This window comes from Pimephales promelas, chromosome 12, assembly GCF_988280905.1.
Source record: "Pimephales promelas chromosome 12, fPimPro1.hap1.1, whole genome shotgun sequence".
Lineage (NCBI taxonomy): Eukaryota > Metazoa > Chordata > Actinopteri > Cypriniformes > Leuciscidae > Pimephales > Pimephales promelas.
In genome coordinates this window covers 35,244,149-35,263,928 of record NC_142780.1, presented here as the reverse complement: position 1 = coordinate 35,263,928, position 19,780 = coordinate 35,244,149, and the positions used below count along the sequence as shown (strand labels likewise).

General features: G+C 34.3%; 1 long non-coding RNA gene across 2 annotated transcripts; it reads right to left on the bottom strand.

The window, feature by feature from the left end:
* Positions 1-12,805: 12,805 nt before the first annotated feature.
* On the bottom strand, positions 12,806-19,622 carry LOC148977076 (uncharacterized). 2 transcript variants are annotated; one of them, XR_016145885.1, is made up of 5 exons: positions 19,531-19,622; positions 16,730-16,875; positions 15,240-15,312; positions 13,394-13,447; positions 12,806-13,323 (listed from the first exon to the last, which is right to left on the bottom strand). It is a non-coding gene; the product is annotated as an uncharacterized LOC148977076 (long non-coding RNA). The 2 variants fall into 2 exon arrangements; XR_016145886.1 differs by having other exon boundaries at positions 13,394-13,444.
* Positions 19,623-19,780: the final 158 nt, after the last annotated feature.

Sequence of the window (19,780 nt, the reverse complement as noted above, 5' to 3'; positions counted from 1 at the left end):
CAGCTGGATGAACGTATGCACCGGAGACCAAGAGGAACTACATTTTAAAGTCACAGGGAATCTTTTCTGCCTAAACACTCTCTGACAGAGGGGAAAAGTTTGCATGTTTCAGAGCAGTGTGTGTGTGTGTGTGTGAACAGAGATTTGACTCCCTCAGACACCTGCCGTCGAGCTTCGCTCCTCCGGGGATCCGGCGTCTGAAATGCAATTTGAGTGTTTCAGAGCCACAGAGAAAAAACAAACACACCGACAGAATAAACACCGATAGTCGAGGCTGGACAAACATGTATTTGGGCGGGGGAGAAAAACATCATAAATGGATCTGTTGTCTCACAGGTGTGGAGTATTCAAGGACAAACTTGATTGCGGCATAGCAAGGGACTGTCTTGGTTTCAGCATGATGATGATGATGATGAGGATTACATGTTGACAGAGATCAAGCACTCTGCAGGTCCAGTGAGATTCAGAGGTCATGACCCCTGCAAATAATTTTTTTTAGAATAATTTAATTTAAAGAAATTGCACTGGGTTCAACAAGTCTGAGATCTTTAAAATTCAACCGTGGAAATATTTGAGACAAAAATAAACTAATAAAAATGTGTTATATATACAGCAATGGACAAAAGTGACGATTGCACCATCAAAATGTGAGAGAAATATTTTATATTTTTGAAGGAAAAAACTAAACACTTTTCTTTAAACACTAAAAAAATGGTTAAGGTATTTCTCTAACAAAATTATTTGGCAAATTAGAGCAAAAAAAAAATAAAATGCAGAGAAAAAAGAAAAATCATAGTGTGCATCAATGCATATTTTTTTCAATGGTTCTCTCGTTTTTTACATGCATTCAAAATGTTTTTGTTATGTCGGCACAATTTTAACAAGTTTCAAAAATAAAACTGTTGACCCCAGGTTTAAAAAATGCAATTCACAAATCTTTAACGCATTTTTACTAGTATTTGCATGAAGAGTGAAGATGTCAATTTTCCAACACTTTAGTTTAGGCTCCAATCCTCACTATTAAAGTTGCTTAATTGCATGCATATTGCTTATAAAGCACATATTAATGCCTTATTCTGCATGAGCATATTCCACATTCATAAACTTAACAACTACGCTATTAATAAGCAGTAATACGTTTACTAAAGCAAAAGTCATAGTTAATAGTGAGAATTGAACACTAAACTAAAGAGTGACCATATATATAAAGCATTTTTTATCTCAATCTCAGAGTTTATTCTGCATAAAAACTCAGTTTTTAATGCTATTCGATTGAGTCCCCTTTCTGCGTTACAGGGTTAAGGAGTAATTAATCACAACATTTTTGACACTAAACATTACATAAAAATAAAAAGGCTGACAAGTTGTTTTACATAATCAAGTGTGCCGCTCTCACCTGCGATGACACCGCCGAAAGGGCCCGCCGAACCCCACAATAACACAGGTGTGTGAAAAATGGAAAACTGGCAGCGATATGAATTATTAATGTCAAACTTAAGTATTAGAACAGGAAATCAACCAACTTACCTGGCACCATTAAAATGCAAAACACCCCCCCCCCCCCACACACACACACACACACAAAACGGGAAAGTATAATTACAGCCCGCTATTCTGCAACACGCTAACTTGTGCTTTTTCTAAAGCTGGAAGCACCTGCTTACTTTGTTTATACTCCTGTATTCTCTCTCATATTAATAAGAGGCTGCTCATCGCATGTCCTCCTACAGCTCTGCACAAACACGATGAGAACTCGTCAAGCCTCGTCATAATCTGAATTACAAATGCTTTGTATATCCGCTAAACTATAAGTTAAGAGGGGGTTCAGCGGGAGATGCACGCCAACACGTGGGCGTCGTGAAGTCAAAGAGGGAAAAGCCATATTTATCCGCCCTTTGGAAAAAGTGGAGCCGAGTAAACAAATCAATTTTCACTACATGTTAATTGTTCGGAGCGTCGTATTATCTTGGTGGCACATTGCTAGCCTGTGTTTCGCGTGCAAATGGCGGATCGCTTTCAAACAGGTGACCAATAGCGAGGCCCCGTTCCTAAAGCATGCTGGGAAACAGCTTGAGCCGCATCCAACGTGGGACCGGCGTTTTTGGCAAGTCAAACTTTATCAGTGCAAACACGCAGAGATGAAAACAAACACATCCCGGCTTGCTAATTACGGACACATTGGAGTCCCTGCGCTCGGCCTTCCTCTTGGCCCGATTCCTCGGACGTCGGTGTCGTCGGTGGCCCGTCTGTGATTCGTTCACGTCATATAAGCGACGTTATAAACGACTGGACCGACACCAGGCTGGTATCTCACAGGCCATGTGGCCTGAACTAACGCCAAATCCTGCACCACTAATTTTACTAATTGCCCGGGCGAAGCCAACACTTTTCATTGGTCCGTCGCCGGCCATGTCACAGGAAGCTAATGAGGACTAAATAATGCATGTGAACCTCTCTAATTGCCCCATTTCTCATTGTAGTTATCGTTTCTGTAATACGAGAACGGGTGCCAAAATGTTCACGCTGTAATTATTTTGGATGGAAATATCAACGTATTCAATGCACTTCCACAAAAAAATAGAGCAAAACATACAAGTGTTTATTCAGATGAGTGCTTGATTCATGACGTATATCATCTTATTTTAGGATTCCCTAAAAGCAAAATAGACCACACTTTTTTTTGTTGTTTTAACTTAAAAAAAAAAGAAAGTAACCTGGTTGCCTTAAAATTAAGCTCATTGAAATGGAAAAATATACTCAGAATATTATGTTATCTGAAATACATATATTATCTATGTTTATTTGACAAAAGAAAAAATGTTGTGATTACAAATCATGAAAATATTTTTTTTTACAGTGGTCACACTTTTTAGATTAGGGTTCAATTCTCACTCACTGGGAAAAAATGTTTTTTTTTTTTTTGGTGAAGTAAATACTACTGAAAAAAACAAACAATGTAATTTACATGAAAAAGTTAGTTCAGGCAAGAATTAAAAAAAAAAACTAAGTAAATTCCATATCAGTACTTAATTCAAGCGAGTACAAATGAAAGTGTAAATATCAACTCAATAAAACTCAACTTTTCTGATACTGGGGTTCCCATCATGCACTGGACCTTGAATAATTAATGAGGCTCATTTTTCATTGGTTTCCAGCTGTATTTACACTGTTTTATCATTAGTAACTTGCCATTTTGTGACATTGAGTAAATTTCTTGCTCAAAATGACACAAAAACGATCCATCAAATGTTACCGCCATTGTGTATTGTCTACCGTATTGAGGTGTTTGCATTCACATGATGCTTAACATCTGACATGGTGTAATATAAATGACTTAAATGATCTAAGTAAAGCACATCCTACTGTATAAATGACTAATAAAATGCAATATTATTGTTTTAGTGAAATGTAATGCAAAGGCAAAGGAAATTTCAACTAAATCACTGTTAGCCCGAACAAGTTGAATCTACTTAAAAAATGTGAGCAAACTAAAATAATTAAGTAATGGTAACTTGAAAAATGTAAGTTAATTTAACTTAAAATGTTTAGTAATATAATATATTAATCAACCTTTTACTAGCCAAGTTAAAATGACTTATTTTCTGTAAAGTTTACTTAATTACATATTCCAAGTAATTTTAACTTAAAGATTTCTAATTAAAGCTACTGATATATGTTTAGATTTTTACTTTTAATTTACTAGCATTTTCTGAGTAAAAAAAGTTGCCTAGCTTTTTTTCCCAAGTACTTTTTTTTCAGTGACTTTTGCCTCAATAAACTCCGTATTAGTGCTTATTAATATTTATTATGTATGTAGTAATTATTATTTTTAGGATACCAAGCTTTAGAGCAAAAATTAAATAAAAAGGAGAAAAGATCAGGCATCTTTTTCTATTTAAATGTTATTACAGTTCACATCGGAATCTTTCCGTTCCACAAAAGGTTAAAATTAGTATTTTTTTCTTTTCATCCGTTATTTTTAAGACTGTATTAATTTTCTTTGTGGCTGTACAGAATAAAACACCACCACATGTCTATTTCTGTAGGCCTATGTGTACTAAAAATATTTTCTGTATGCTAAAGAGCCTCAGACATTTTTGATTAAAAATAGCCATTTTTCATTTTTAATGAGGTCATGTGACAACAATATAGCATAATGCACAGATAATAAAGTAGTATAAAGTAAATACGGTAGTGTTTCATTCCTAACGTCGCCCATGTAGATATTCCAGCAGATGTCACCTGGGGCTTGACTGTGTGTGTGTGTGTGTGTGTGTTCCTGCTCTGGCCAGCTTCCCGTTTGCACACATCGGCCACCGTTTCACTGGTCGCATCTTCAGGCGTCCTGTAATTTAGCAGTAAATTTAATCATCCAAATAGCTAAATATTTCATGTTATTAAAGCGCAACTGAAAAGAACGCTATTATTTATTTACATCCCAGATCTCCGCTCCAGCATCAGGTGGGCCGGTGGGTCCTGTTCTGAATTATTGACCGATAATCTGTCTTAATTCACATCACCACAGGACGGGCGCTCCTTTGATAGATGCCACAGAAATGCCTAGTTTACGCGACGGCGCAGAGACAGGGGAAAAGTGTGTTTCTGTGGGAAGAGCGGATGGGGGAAGGGTGGAAGGTATGGTAAAATATGATTAAATAAATTATGATGACAGACAAAACAGGGTTTAGGTTGAGAACATTCGCCATGCTAAAGAATTCGGATGACAGAACTGTCAATCAAAGCTCACAGCGGGAAGAGCGTTAAGAGCAGAGTGTGTGTTTCTGCCACCGCTGTGATTCCCTAAAACCATCCAACGTTTACAATCCCATGTTCTTTTCATTGCGAGATATTAGATCAATGGTATTTCATAAATTTGCCATTCTAATTTTGAATTGTGCAATGAGATACTGATGTATATATATACAGTCAAACCAAACTTTATTCAGACATTTCTCACATTATCACAATTTATTTGCTTTAGTTTAGATAAAACATGAGCAGAATTCAGTGGATATTTGACTGGTGCTGTCCGTCCTTCTGTTGGACTCTCACACATGAATTATGTTGAATATCTGTTAAATTTAACTACACCATTAGATAATACCAGTTTAGCTCAACCAGTGACCAAGCAATGCTTCATGTTGTTCAGTGTGTGTGTAAAAAAGAGCAGAAAACACACTTCAGCAAAGGAATCATATTTGACTGGTAGTCACTGTATGAAGAATATTTGGGTGTAATATGTCACATTTACTTTTTACATTTACATTTACATAAATGAACTATAATGTCCTGCACACACTTGTAAAAAAACTGTAAAAATTATATCTGGCATTAAAATAATGTTTGGTTTAAATGTATATATACATATTCTGCATCAGGAACTTTCCAAAAATACACACACACACACACAAAAAAAAACAGTGTGCAAAAATTAATTGCGATTAATCGCATCCAAAATAAAAGTCTGTGTTTACATAATATATTTGTGTGTGCTGTATATAATTATTTTGTATATATAAATACACACACATGCATGTATATATTTGAGAAAATGTGTTATTCATATATAAAATATTTATATTTATATAATATAGATTATGTATTTTTTTATATATATACAGAATTTAAGCGCAAATAATTCTTAAATATATACATGCATGCATAGGTATTTATATATACAAAATAATTATATACAGCACACACAAATATATTATGTAAACACAGACTTTTATTTTGGATGCAATTAATCGGAATTCATTTTTGCACAGCCCTAATATATATATATATATATATATATATATATATTTGTGCTGTCAAATGATTAATCGCGATTAATCGCATCCAAAATAAAAGTCTGTGTTTACATACAATAATATATGTGGGTGCACTGTGTATAATTATTTTATATATATAAATACATACACAAGCTTGTATATATTTAAGAAATGTATATACTGTATATAGATTTATATAAATATTTTATATATGAATAATTTTTTTTTCTTAAATATACATGCATGTGTGTGTATTTATATATATATACACAAAATAATTATACACAGTGCACCCACATATATTACTGTATGTAAACACAAACTTTTATTTTGGATGCGATTAATCGCGATTAATCGCTTGACAGCCCTAATATATAAAGGTTTAACATATACAAGGGGGAAAACATTCACTAGTGCACTGAAAATGTAATAAATTAGAGCACGCTGTGCATAAACATAAAATAAACGTAAGCGTCAGACACAGTTGCTGAATTGGATTAACGTGAGCATAACCCAAGAGCTGATGTGCCATCGATAAAGCATCCCTGATAGTTTATCTACATATAATGGGCCTTCAAATTGTCATAATACTATTGTAAAAGCGCTTCTCTTTTATGCGTGCTAATCTCTCCCAATCACAAACTCTGAGCAGCGATGATCGAGAGCGCATCAGATTACAGCGCCGCCTCGGGTCACACGTTTGACTGAGGATCACAACATTTCTCTGCTTTAATCGCCTCGACAGGGCACTCGGAGGAGCACTGCAACATCACAGGAGCACAGCCGCCGGTTACTGTGTGCTTATTCAATACTAATGATCATACAAATCAAGATTTTTAAACATTAAAAGGGACTAAAGGGAAGATCTACTTCTTTACATAAAAAATCAATAATCAATAATAACTCCATTGTTACTGATCTAAGAGTGTAACACGCAAAAACAAGTAACTGGAGTTTAATGAAATGGATTTCAGAAAACATAATGGCTAAAATATTCACAATGTGTATTATAGACGTGCAGAATCATGTGGTGCTTTTATATCTTCTCTCAGGGTGTTTACACGACAACGACGTACACTGTAAAAAATGTTTTTTTGGTGAAGTAAATACTAGTGAAAAAACCCAATGTAATTTACTTGAAAAAGTTAGTTCAGGCAAGAATTTAAAAAACTAAGTAAATTCCATATCAGTACTTATTTCAAGCGAGTAGAAATGAAAGTGTAATATCAACTCAATAAAATTAAGTAAAAATGACTCAACTTTTCTGATACTGGGGTTCCCATCATGCACTGGACCTTGAATAATTAATGAGGCTCATTTTTCACTGGTTTCCAGCTGTATTTACACTGTTTTATCATTGATTTTTGTTGTCAGTATTAGTAAATCGCCATTTTGTGACATTTCGAGTACATTTTTTGCTTAAAACGACACATTCAAACACAAAAACGATCCATCAAATGTTACCGCCATTGTGTATTATCTACCAAGTATTGAGGTGTTTGCATTCACATGATGCTTAACATCTGACATGATGTATATATAAATTACTTAGATGATCTAAGTAAAGAACATACTATAAATGACTAATAAAATTCAAGATTATTGTTTTAGTGAAATGTAATACAAAGGCAAAGGAAATCGGTATTAATCAACCTTTTACAAGCCGAGTTAAAATTACTTATTTTTTGTAAAGTTTACTTAATTCCATATTCCAAGTGAATTTAACTTAAAGATTTCTAATTAAAGCTACTGATAAATATGTTTAGGTTTTTACTTGGCAAATCTTTGTAAATTTACTAGCATTTTCTGAGTGAGATCGTTTAGCAAGGTTTTTTCAAGTAAATCCTACTCCAAATTTTTTACAATGTACTAAAAGCAGAAAGTTTTTCCTTTGCGTTTTAAAAAAGTTTCATGTCAAAACAATGGATCCGTGAAAACGCCTAGAAACGCTGTATTCTGCGGGCCAGTAGGGGGCGACGTCACTTGGTAATTTTTTATCTTTTGAAAAAAATATTGAACTTGTTTGACTGTTTTGTCCTTTTCTTTGTTCATTTGTAGGGGAAACGGTTGACTAAATGGTCAGACTTACAGCTTGCACCGGCACAAACCCTCTTTTGGTGTTAATAACTACTGTCAGGATGTCACTACTGTAATAACTACAGGCGTGGACAGGGTTATTTTGGCCGTATTGCATGTGCATGTAGGAGTTTCCCTTTCAGACGCCACATTTATGGGAGAAGAGCATTTAAATCTGCCCCAAAGTCTTTTATATGGAAAAATTTGAATTATTTATTTGTTTTTATTATTTATATTCATTTATTTTATTTTAACTTTATTTATCCAGGTTAATCGGTTGAGAACAAGTTCTTATTTGCAACCGCAACCTGGCCAAGACAAGGCTAAAAGTGCAAGGCAACATAAAATTACATTCAAATATATAATCACACATAAAAAATGTTCAGGTTCAATTAAAAAAAGTACAAAAATTGACAAAAATTAGGGTAAATTTAAAATGATAAACGAGAACACGCAGTATAGTTGGGGGATAGATAACCTGAGACAACATGACTAACGTTTAAGTTGAATTAAACTAAATTTGAGTACAAACAACTTGAAAAAGTAAGTTTGTAAAATGTCAACTAAATTTTTTAAGTCCAGACAACATGAATAAGTAAGTTTGTGACATTTCAACTAAACTTTGCAAGTCTAGGTTACTTAGAATAAGTGGTTGGGTCAATTATTTAAATATGCCAACAAAACTTTTCAAGTATACAATACTTAATATTCTACATACAACTGAGTCAAAGCAAAAAGATAACTAAAAAAAAAAGTTTTGTTTTTTTTACAGTGCGCTTATATAGGCTGAACACTTAATACATACGAGCGTGACATCACCGTTTCACAAATTCAGATGTTCGTAGCTTAAACATATATCGTTTTCAAAAACGTGCAATTTGAAAACAATATTCAAAGTTTGTGTTTTCAGGCTCCCAAATGCCATTGTAATGTAAATGAACGGCCAAAGCGCATAAAAAGTTCAGTTTTTAGTTAAAAACGTCTCATTTTAGGGTTGATTTTATGTGATTATTTTGTTACTTCATAATGAATTTGATGGTATGTTTTCACGTATTTTGTATTTTTTATTTGATTCTTGTCAAGCATTTTGAGATGATAGAATAATAAAAAAATAAGTTTATTATTATTATAAATAATGACCGTTCATGTGGCTCATTAAAAGTGCAATTTGCTTGATTTAAAAATAAGCAAATAAATTAGCTGACAAAATCCAAAGTGACCTGATTTATAGAGTATTCTCATAACTATAAGTAAGCATCTGGATGTAACTCAGAGTATTAGTAGGTTAGTAGAGTAGGTTGATATCTCATTGTAAAGTTACTTATAATCAGTAGAATCAAAATAACGATAGCAGATATTAAGCAGACTAATACTCTAATGACTGATAGTTGACATGTAGAGTGTGTAAAGTGGGCCATTGGAGTAAAGTGTAATCTAGAGTATCATTATAAGGACAATCTTCTATATAACGAGCAAACACTCGTTTTTCACCAACATCATGAGAGTTAATATGACTGAAATAGACCTCATGTATCTTACAGCATGACAAATGAAATAAATGTCTAGAAAAATTCAATCTAAATGAACATGTCTCGTCAATTTCTGGCTAATCACGCTGTCTGAGGAGCTGTGTTTAATAACCCGGCCCGGTTTGAAGGGGAAACCCTTCTGAAAAACCAACCTCGTCCTCGAGTGGCGGCGGTCACAATACACTCCATTGTTTCTCATAGTGTTTGAATCATGACTTCAAAACACACACCGGGGACGCCGCATTAAAATAAGATCGTTTCCTTCAGAAACGCAAGGAATGACTACACGACAAACACAGTAGGGGAGCGCGGGGCTAGTTGTCACACACTTTTTTTATAATACTTCCACACATGCTAGCATGACGAAACGTGGTGTATTTACTATTTGCCATTTCAACACTATATAGAGGAAAAAAATGCGCCAAAATTCATAAATCTTTGAAAGATGTCACTGAATATTTATTTAACCATAGCAAAAGTACATTTCTTACTCATCTCTATTTTTTGTGTTTATTTTAAATTTGACAAATCTGATATTATTTTTCAATCGACAATCAGTTGTTTAACAGTTGATATAGTTCGCTAACTAGCAGAAGACACTAGCAGGGTTTAAACCCCAGTTGTGCAGTTGGGGCATGTTGTCACACTGCGTTACAATGAGAAATATGCTATTATATTCTATACTTTTATGAATTCTATTGAGAAAACATGAGAAATGTGTAAATAAAGAGTCAATGTTGAGAAATTATTAATTATTATTTTGTTTTGAACTATAGCTGTGTTTTCCGGTGTGTTTGTTGTCTAACTCAAAAATTAATTTATTTTTAATTATTAAAAAAATGCCATTATTTTATATGAAAAAGTGAATAATAGTATTGTATTAAGAAAATATTTTTGGTTTGACTTGTATTTTTTTTTTTGATTAGATCAAGCATTTTAAGCTGTTATATGGTGATGTTACAATATACCCCACCTATGGGGCATGTTGTCACATTTTTATATACAGCGTATATTAAAAATTAGTTTATTTTTAATTATTAAAAAAATGCCATTATTTTATATGAAAAAGTGAATAACTGTATTTTATTAAGAAAACATTTTTGGTTTGACTTGTATATTTTTTTGATTAGATCAAGCATTTTAAGCTGTTATATGGTGATTTTAAAATATAGCACACCTATGGGGCATGTTGTCACATTTTTATATACAGCGTATATTAAAAAATTAGTTTATTTTTAATTATTAAAAAATGCCATTATTTTATATGAAAAAGTGAATAACTGTATTTTATTAAGAAAATATTTTTGGTTTGACTTGTATATTTTTTTGATTAGATCAAGCATTTTAAGCTGTTATATGGTGATGTTACAATATACCCCACCTATGGGGCATGTTGTCACATTTTTATATACAGCGTATATTAAAAATTAGTTTATTTTTAATTATTAAAAAAATGCCATTATTTTATGTGAAAAAGTGAATAATTGTATTTTATTAAGAGAACATTTTTAAGCATCAAGCATTTTAAGCTGTTATATGGTGATGTTACAATATACCCCACCTACGGGGCATGTTGTCACATTTTTATATACAGCGACCCTAAAAAGTGTTTGGACAAATTCACAGTTAATATAACAAAATATCTTGCCATTATACATATAAAAAGGCATTTATTTTTGTAAATGATGAATAAAAGAATTAAAATTTTACAAGTTAAAAAATATGAGGCAATATTGTTTAAACTAAAGACTTGGTAATTGAAAAAGTGAGACTTTTAGAAAAGCTCTTCTTGCAAATGACACTTGGTTTGATATTTTCTATCTAATACAATTATTGTTAAGTGACTTTAGTGTGTAAAGATAACATAAAACACACGCACAACTGACGTACGGCTGTTCTGGGTGCAACAGGTGTGCGCCTGAAGCTCTTTTCTAAAGCAGAACAACCAAAATGACCAAATGGCAGCAAACTTCTGTAAAAGTGTGTGTGTGTGTGTGAACAGCTGTTTGGTTGGATGCACGGCTCCATTCGTTGCACAGACACGCAGAGCAGAGATGAGAGAGATAAACGCATACGTGAAGCTTGTGTTTGACATCTGAAACATCTGAACTCTCGCTTGCGTGTGTGTGTGTGTGGGGGGGATACTATTAATAACGCAATGTGTGATTTCCTGTTGTGTTCTTGGGCTGAAGTAATTTGCACGAGGTTCAAACTGCATCTTTAAGGCATAGAACAGTGTTAAACTCCAAAGGGGACAAAAAAGCACCATAAAGTGGCCTATATTACAAACTTTCTGTCATAATTTCCTCACCTTCAAATTGTTCTATACCTGCTTGAGTTTCTTTGTTCTCTTGAACATAAAAGTACGTATTTTAAAGAGTGTTGGTAACCAAACAGTTTCTGGTCCTCATTCACTTCCATAGGAAGAAAACAAGAAATACTTATACAGGGTTTAAAGCCCGTTCACACCAAAAATGATACAGATATAGCACAGTAAAAATCGCTCTCAATAAAAAAAGAATATCAATATAAATATAATGATTAATATTTTTGGATGAACTACTCCTTTAAACAAATATGTGAATGAACTTTTCCAAACATTTGGTCCCAAACTAGAAAGCATCATTTAGCCCAAATCCCAAAACTGATTTTTTTTTTTAATTATGTTTTTTTAAAAATAAATAAATATGATATTATTTGCATGTTTATTTAAAGTGAGAGATTAACCACACCTAATATAAAAGTTTGTTTATAATATATAAATATAGGGCTGTGAAATGATTAATCGTGATTAATCGCATCCAAAATAAGTTTCTGTTTACATAATATATATGTGTGTGTGTGTAGTGTGTATAATTATTTTATATATATAAATACACACACATGCATGTATACATTTATGAAATATTTGCATGTATATACTTTATATATATTTATACATAATTAATATTATACATAAATATAAATATTTGATAAATTAATAAAATATTTTTGTTGAATATATTCATGCATATGTGTGTATTTATATATACAAAATAATTATACACACTACACACAAATATTATGAAAAATCAAACGTTTATTTTGGATGCGATTAATATATATATATATATATATAATATGCACACATATATTATATAAACACCAACTTTTATGTTTTATGCTATGTATATATGTACAAAAAAAGAGGGAGAAAATAAATTAAATAGATTTTAAATATAAAATTAAATAGATTTTAAATTTCTTTGGGGAAAAAATCTATACATTTAAAAAAAATTAAATTAAAAATGTAAATGTATAATAAATATTAAAATAAATAATTGTAAAAGAGAAATAGAGAGATAAAATAAATTAAATATATACATACATATATATATATATTTAATCAATAAATTTAAATTAATAATCATATATATGGTTGTAAAAGTTAAAATAAACAAATAGACAACATTTTAATTCATTTGTATATAAATATATTAAGTTTTTAACAAAACAATTCCGAAATATTTAAAACGACGGCATATTTACGATCAATAATCTTTTAGTATGTCCACGAAGTTCAGCCTGTGTTCGACTCCAGATAAGCAGCATAAGTCCTGTGATAGTTTTGGCCAGTTTTGTCCTGTAAGGAGCTGGACAGATGTGGTCACAAATAACTTAATATTCGACATTTCTCTTCATGCATTTTTGTGTTCGTCGAGGGTGACTTTGAATACCAGCGTGTGTGAGCGGAGCTTGTTGAGGCACACAGTGACGTGTGTTAGCATCTGCGAGAGAACATTAAGATATGTGCACACGGGTCTGTGCTCTCGTGAGCAGCTCTGAACACATTACCATCAGTCCAGTGTAAATAACGTGAAGTGGCATCACGTAAATACTTAATGATGCAAAAAATCCACAAGGGTTTCTCCCCCCTCCTCCTCCGCTCCTGTGGGAATGAAGACCTGCCACACGAGTGTATGTTAGCCTGCGGACAGTAACAGGTGGAGAAACATTCAAAACATGCTGACTTACTGACGAAGCAGACACTGGCTCGGGATCTTCAGAACACGGATCACTGTTAATCTGCTGTGGGAAATATGACAATAAAAACAGGCATAAGGCAGGAAAAAATTCAAAAGACTGATAAATGAAAACTGCAACATCGTTTACTCATCCCAAAACGAGCTATTTAGATATAACGTGCAGGCTGCTCTTTTCCAAAAACACGCTGGATCGTAAAACAGTCAAAACAATATGATCAGACCAAAATTTGAACATATTGTTAATTAAAGGAGTAGTTCACTTTTAGAAACGTGTTTGCTGATAATTTACTCACCCCCATGTCATCCAAGATGTCCATGTCGTTCTTTTTGATGAAAACATTCCAGGATTTTCTCCATGAAATGGACTTCATTGGGTATCAAACGTTTTTCGAGTCATTTCGTTCGTTGAATGAACCAAATGACTCGAAAAAAGATTTGTTCATTTTGATGAACGAGTTCGAACAGGAGAGTCACGAATGTGCATCACAGAACAGAGCAAGGCGAGCATTTGAGCTTATAAAACTTAAACTTTGTTATTTATTTATTAAATGAGCGATCGTTTTACTTGATAAGACTCTTATTCATCGTCTGGTGTCGTTTAAAGCCCTTTGAACAGTTTGCACTGAAACTCTCATTTGGACCCCATTGAAGTCCATTATATGGAGAAAAATCCTGGAATGTTTTCATCAAAAATGTTAATTTCTTTTCGACTGAAGAAAGAAAGACATGGACATCTTGGATGACACGGGGGTGAGTAAATTATCAGCAAAAGTTTTTTTTTCAAAAGTGAACTACTCCTTTAACTAAACTATAAACAAAACAAACAAAATCAATACTATTTGTACTAATTAGCAGTTTTTAGAATTCATTGGCATTCAAAAGCTTGATGTTTTTTGAATGAAACTGATTTTTCAGCAACTAATCAAAAGTGTCAGTAAAGATTCTTATAACGTTACTGAAGATTCTATTTCAAATAGAATATTATTTTTATTCATCAAAGAATCCAAAAAATGTATCACAGTTTCCACAAAAATATATAGCGACAGCACAACTGTTTTTAACATTGATAATATTAATCAGAAAAGTTTCTCGAGCAGCAAATCAGCATATTAGAATGATTTCTGAATTATCGTGTGGACAATTTTAATAATAATTCACTGTTTTTACTGTATGTTAGAACACATAAATCCAGCCTTGGTGAGCAGAAGAGATCGACACTATACACTATATAAATATTACCAACCTCAAACTGTTTAACAGCAGTGTAGATTTAAGATAAGACGTATTATATTTTAAGTTTAAATTTAATTTGTATATATTTTATTAAATATTCAAACCATTAACTTTTGAGTTTGTGAGTATTTCTAACCAAATCATTCAAAAAGAAAAACAGTTTGGTCTCTGCATTATATTGCTGTACAGTATCTAGTTTTTTCATTCACATTCACATTGATTATCATATTTATTTCAGACTGTACGCTCACAACTCAGGAAGAACATCAATTCTTCTTCCATGGCAAATAATGTTTGCAGCATGTTTTCAAAACAACATCTCAAAATGCAAAACAAACTAGATAATTCTATAGTAATTATTATTCTAATAATGAAGATGTCTCGACTTCTTTGATGCGGCGCACTCAGTCGACAGACATCTGTTTCTGTTGTGGCGCCCGTTTATATTTCACACCTATTTGACATGAAATTATTTTATTAATAAATAAAACGTCAGTCAAACAGCTCTAAGTCAACATGAAACACAAGTTGTGCTCATCTTCTTTTTCATATTGTGACGTATATATACCAGTCATAGACTGTAAAAAAGATGGACGACGCACCTTCGCTCTCTTCCATTGGTCAGAAGTGAAGCCACGAGTGTCCCGATATGGGCTGACATCTTGAGACTTGCGTCTGCGCAGGAAGTAAAGTAGTGAGCAGGAAGTATAAAAGAGAGAGAGACAGACAGGCCTCATGTGAGGGAGACAGATAGGCCTTGAGAGAAAATCAGAGAGGCCACGAGGGAGAGACAGACAGGCCTCGAGAAAGAGACAGACAGGCCTCATGTGAGGGAGACAGATAGGCCTTGAGAGAGAGAGACAGATAAGCCTCGAGAAAGAGACAGACAGGCCTCGAGAGAGAGACAGACAGGCCTCATGTGAGGGAGACAGACAGGCCTCGAGAGACACACAGGCCTCGAGAAAGAGACAGACAGGCCTCTAGAGAGACAGACAGGCCTCAAGAGAGACAGAAAGGACTCGAGAGAGAAACAGGGCTCGAAAGAGAGACAGACAGGCCTCGAGAGAGACAGACAGGCCTCGAGAGAGAAACAGGGCTCGAAAGAGAGACAGACAGGCCTCGAGAGAGACAGACAGGCCTCGAGAGAGAAACAGGCCTCGAAAGAGAGACAGACAGGCCTCGAGAGAGACAGACAGGCCTCGAGAGAGAAAAAGGTCTCGAGAGAGAAAAAAAGTCTCGATAGAGAGACAGACAGGCCTCGAGAGAGAAACAGACAGGCCTCGAGAGAGATAGAGAGAGAGACAGACAGGCCTCGAGAGAGAGACAGACAGGCCTCGAGAGAGAAACAGGCCTCGAGAGAGACAGACAGGCCTCAAGAGAGAAACAGGCCTCGAGAGAGACAGACAGGCCTCGAGAGAGAAACAGACAGGCCTCGAGAGAGAAACAGGCCTCGAGAGAGACAGACAGGCCTCAAGAGAGAGACAGACAGGCCTCGAGAGAGAGACAGACAGGCCTCGAGAGAGAAACAGGCCTCGAGAGAGACAGACAGGCCTCAAGAGAGAGACAGACAGGCCTCGAGAGAGAGACAGACAGGCCTCGAGAGAGATAGAGAGAGAGACAGACAGGCCTCGAGAGAGAGACAGACAGGCCTCGAGAGAGAAACAGGCCTCGAGAGAGACAGACAGGCCTCAAGAGAGAGACAGACAGGCCTCGAGAGAGAGACAGACAGGCCTCGAGAGAGATAGAGAGAGAGAGAGAGACAGACAGGCCTCGAGAGAGAGACAGACAGGCCTCGAGAGAGAGACAGACAGGCCTCGAGAGAGATAGAGAGAGAGACAGACAGGCCTCGAGAGAGAGACAGACAGGCCTCGAGAGAGACAGACAGGCCTCAAGAGAGAGACAGACAGGCCTCGAGAGAGAGACAGACAGGCCTCGAGAGAGAGACAGACAGGCCTCGAGAGAGAGAGACAGACAGGCCTCGAGAGAGAGAGACAGACAGGCCTCGAGAGAGAGAGACAGACAGGCCTCGAGAGAGAGAGACAGACAGGCCTCGAGAGAGAGAGACAGACAGGCCTCGAGAGGACTACATTACCTCCATCACTGGACCGCACTTCTGCGTGCTGATCATCAGTGGAAAGTTATTAATGCAGAGAGGAACGCCACTCTGAAACAGATGCTCGTGCCACAGCCAATAATAATACAAGATAGATAGAGAGAGAGGGAGGGGGTCGAGAGAGACTGACAGAGAGAGAGAGAGAGATCTTAACAAAGCTGCGCACACACACAGACTCTTTCTCTCTCTCACACACACACACACACACACACACACAGAGCTTTGGTGGGCTCTCTCCAATGAATTGTTTCTCCTCTGACAAGCAGCTCATTGAATTTCCCATCATGCACCTGATCGGTCATTCAGAAACACAAAACACAAATAAGTCAAGTCGACCATCTGCTTGTTAGCAGCGTCTAGCAAAATCATACAAACTCCCAATAAATAATAAATTACTTCGATGGGCCAGAGACCACCTGACTGTGGAGAATCAAACATATTTCATGATATTTGAGTTACGTTGGCGGCCGTTAAACAAGAAGCACCCTGCTTTTTAATTTATTACCACAACACACACAATCCCGGTGTCATCCTCATTTTCTAAATCAATAATCAGCACAGCACGCTTCATTAACAGTGACCAATCAGAGGCGAGCTGGGATCTCATTTTACAACACGAGCATTCCTAAGACATAAACCATCTGCTACTTGTAGAAACAGAAAAATCAAATTAATCCGTTCTTATCATGCATTCCGATTTTAAAGCAATTAAAGATGTTCTTTGTCTAATCGCAGGCGCAGGAGTATCGGCGTAATGAGCGAGGCAAACTCAGCGCTGAACTTTCCAGGGTTCTCGACGCGCGTTTGGAAACTTTACAAGCCACACACACTCCAGTGAGCCGTTAGAGCTACAATGCAGATGTTGGCGACAGCAATGAATTTTTTATTAAGCATTTAATCATCGCACAAACCGAGAATTCCCATAATATGAGGCCCAGGCACAAGCTACGAAGGTGCCAAATCACCCGGTATAATGTTTTCTTTTTTAATAAGAAATAAACAGATGCCAATAAGCAGAACTTGTTTTTTAACATTACATAAAGCTGATGATGAACTGGAATACTGAATTTGCCTTAATTAAGCCTGGGGATAGATCTCTCACAGAATGCTAATTTTTCTTAAAAACAATCCACCGTTTCTTCTCCCAACCCCGCTGTCTCTAATTTCTAATCATAATGGATTCATAAAAAAAAAAAATTAAAAAAAAAAACAGCAAACAAGTACAGGCCGTTTAAAAGTGCTGAAGTATCGAGACGCCGCTAATATGCTCTGATGGACTGGCGCGCACATGCCCACGTTACATACACTTATTTATGTGATCATTTAAATAAATAGTCAAATTAAAATAAAATGTAAATTTTTGTGTGAATATTATAGAAAAAATATTAATAATGAATATAATTATAAAATGATAAATTATATATATATATATATATATGCATGTGCGAATGCTTATAATAATTACAAATAATTAAAAATGTATTGTGAAAAAAATGTAATTATATTAATTAATTTTATTATTAACGATAATAATGTATAGAAAATAACATTTTATTTATTATCATAAAAATGTGTGCGTCACAAAAGCATAAATATTTCACACATAAATCATTTTCAGAAATAGTTTTAAAAAAATATTGCGTAAAATTATATAAACATATTTTGCGTCAAATACTTTTTGCGATGTAGGCCTATACATTTTGTGATAATGTATATATTTATATACATTTTAATAAATAGTATCATCATTAATAATTAATATAATTATAAAGAATGATAATTTATATAATGAATGAAACAAATAAATGTATAAATTATATGCATGTGGGAATGGTTATAATAATCTAAATAAAGTTAAATAAAAAATAATTTAAAAGATTTTAATTATAATATTAATATAAATAATAATAATGTATAGAAAATAAAATTTTATTATCATCAAAATGTGTCACAAAAGCATTTCGAACATGCATAAATATATTTTTAATAATTTTCATAAATAGTCAAATTATATAAAAAATATTGTGTAAAATTATATAAACATATTTTTTGTGTGAAAAAAAATTCTGTCTTTGTGCCTACTTTTGTGATATAGGCCTATATATATATATATATATATATATATATATATATACACACACAAACATTTTTAATAAATAGTAAAATAAACCATTTCTAAATTAATTGTGAAAATTATTTTTATATATTATTTATTATTTTTATTAAAATGTATCGTTTCTATATATATATATATATATATATATATATATATATATATATATATATATATATATATATATATTGGCCATAATGCATTTCATGCCACTCATGGTCATGTGTTACAGTGATTTTACCACAGCTAAGGCATTTTACAAACATAAAACAATGTCTCCTAAAATCACTGTAATTATGGTGTCTTGTGGCTTTTTGCAAGTTTGTTCTTTAGTCTCAAACAAAACAAACAAAAGAGGACATGCACATGAAGTGCCACTGGATGAGAAAGGCTAGTTTAAAAGATGCAGGTGTGTGTGGAGATTGGAAGGCTGTGGTGTTTTGGACGTGTGTGTTGACATGCATGAAGTGCTCCTCTGCAGAGCTCAGTTGGCGACTGAACTGCGAGAGCAATGAGCTCATTGTTCTGCTCTGGAAGCTTTTCTCGATTTCCACAGCAATCAACAGCTGTCGATCGAGATGTCCTGGATCCACTCCATCTATCATATACTATCATCCAGAGACACAACAACAACATGCAGGGAAATCACAGGCTCACACACACTAACCTGAGAGCTCGTGAAGGTCACCGCGTTTCTTAACCCTCTGCTTAAAGTCACAAGCGACACTTGTTCTTCCACTGCTGGCAGATCTAAGTCCTGACAGATTACATGTATTCCACTTTTTGTGGAAATAAAAATGATTTTTAAAAAATATGTATATAAATGTATAATAATATTATTTATTATAATATATATATATACATACATACATACAGGTGAAACTCGAAAAATTTGAATAATGTGCAAAAGTTCAGTA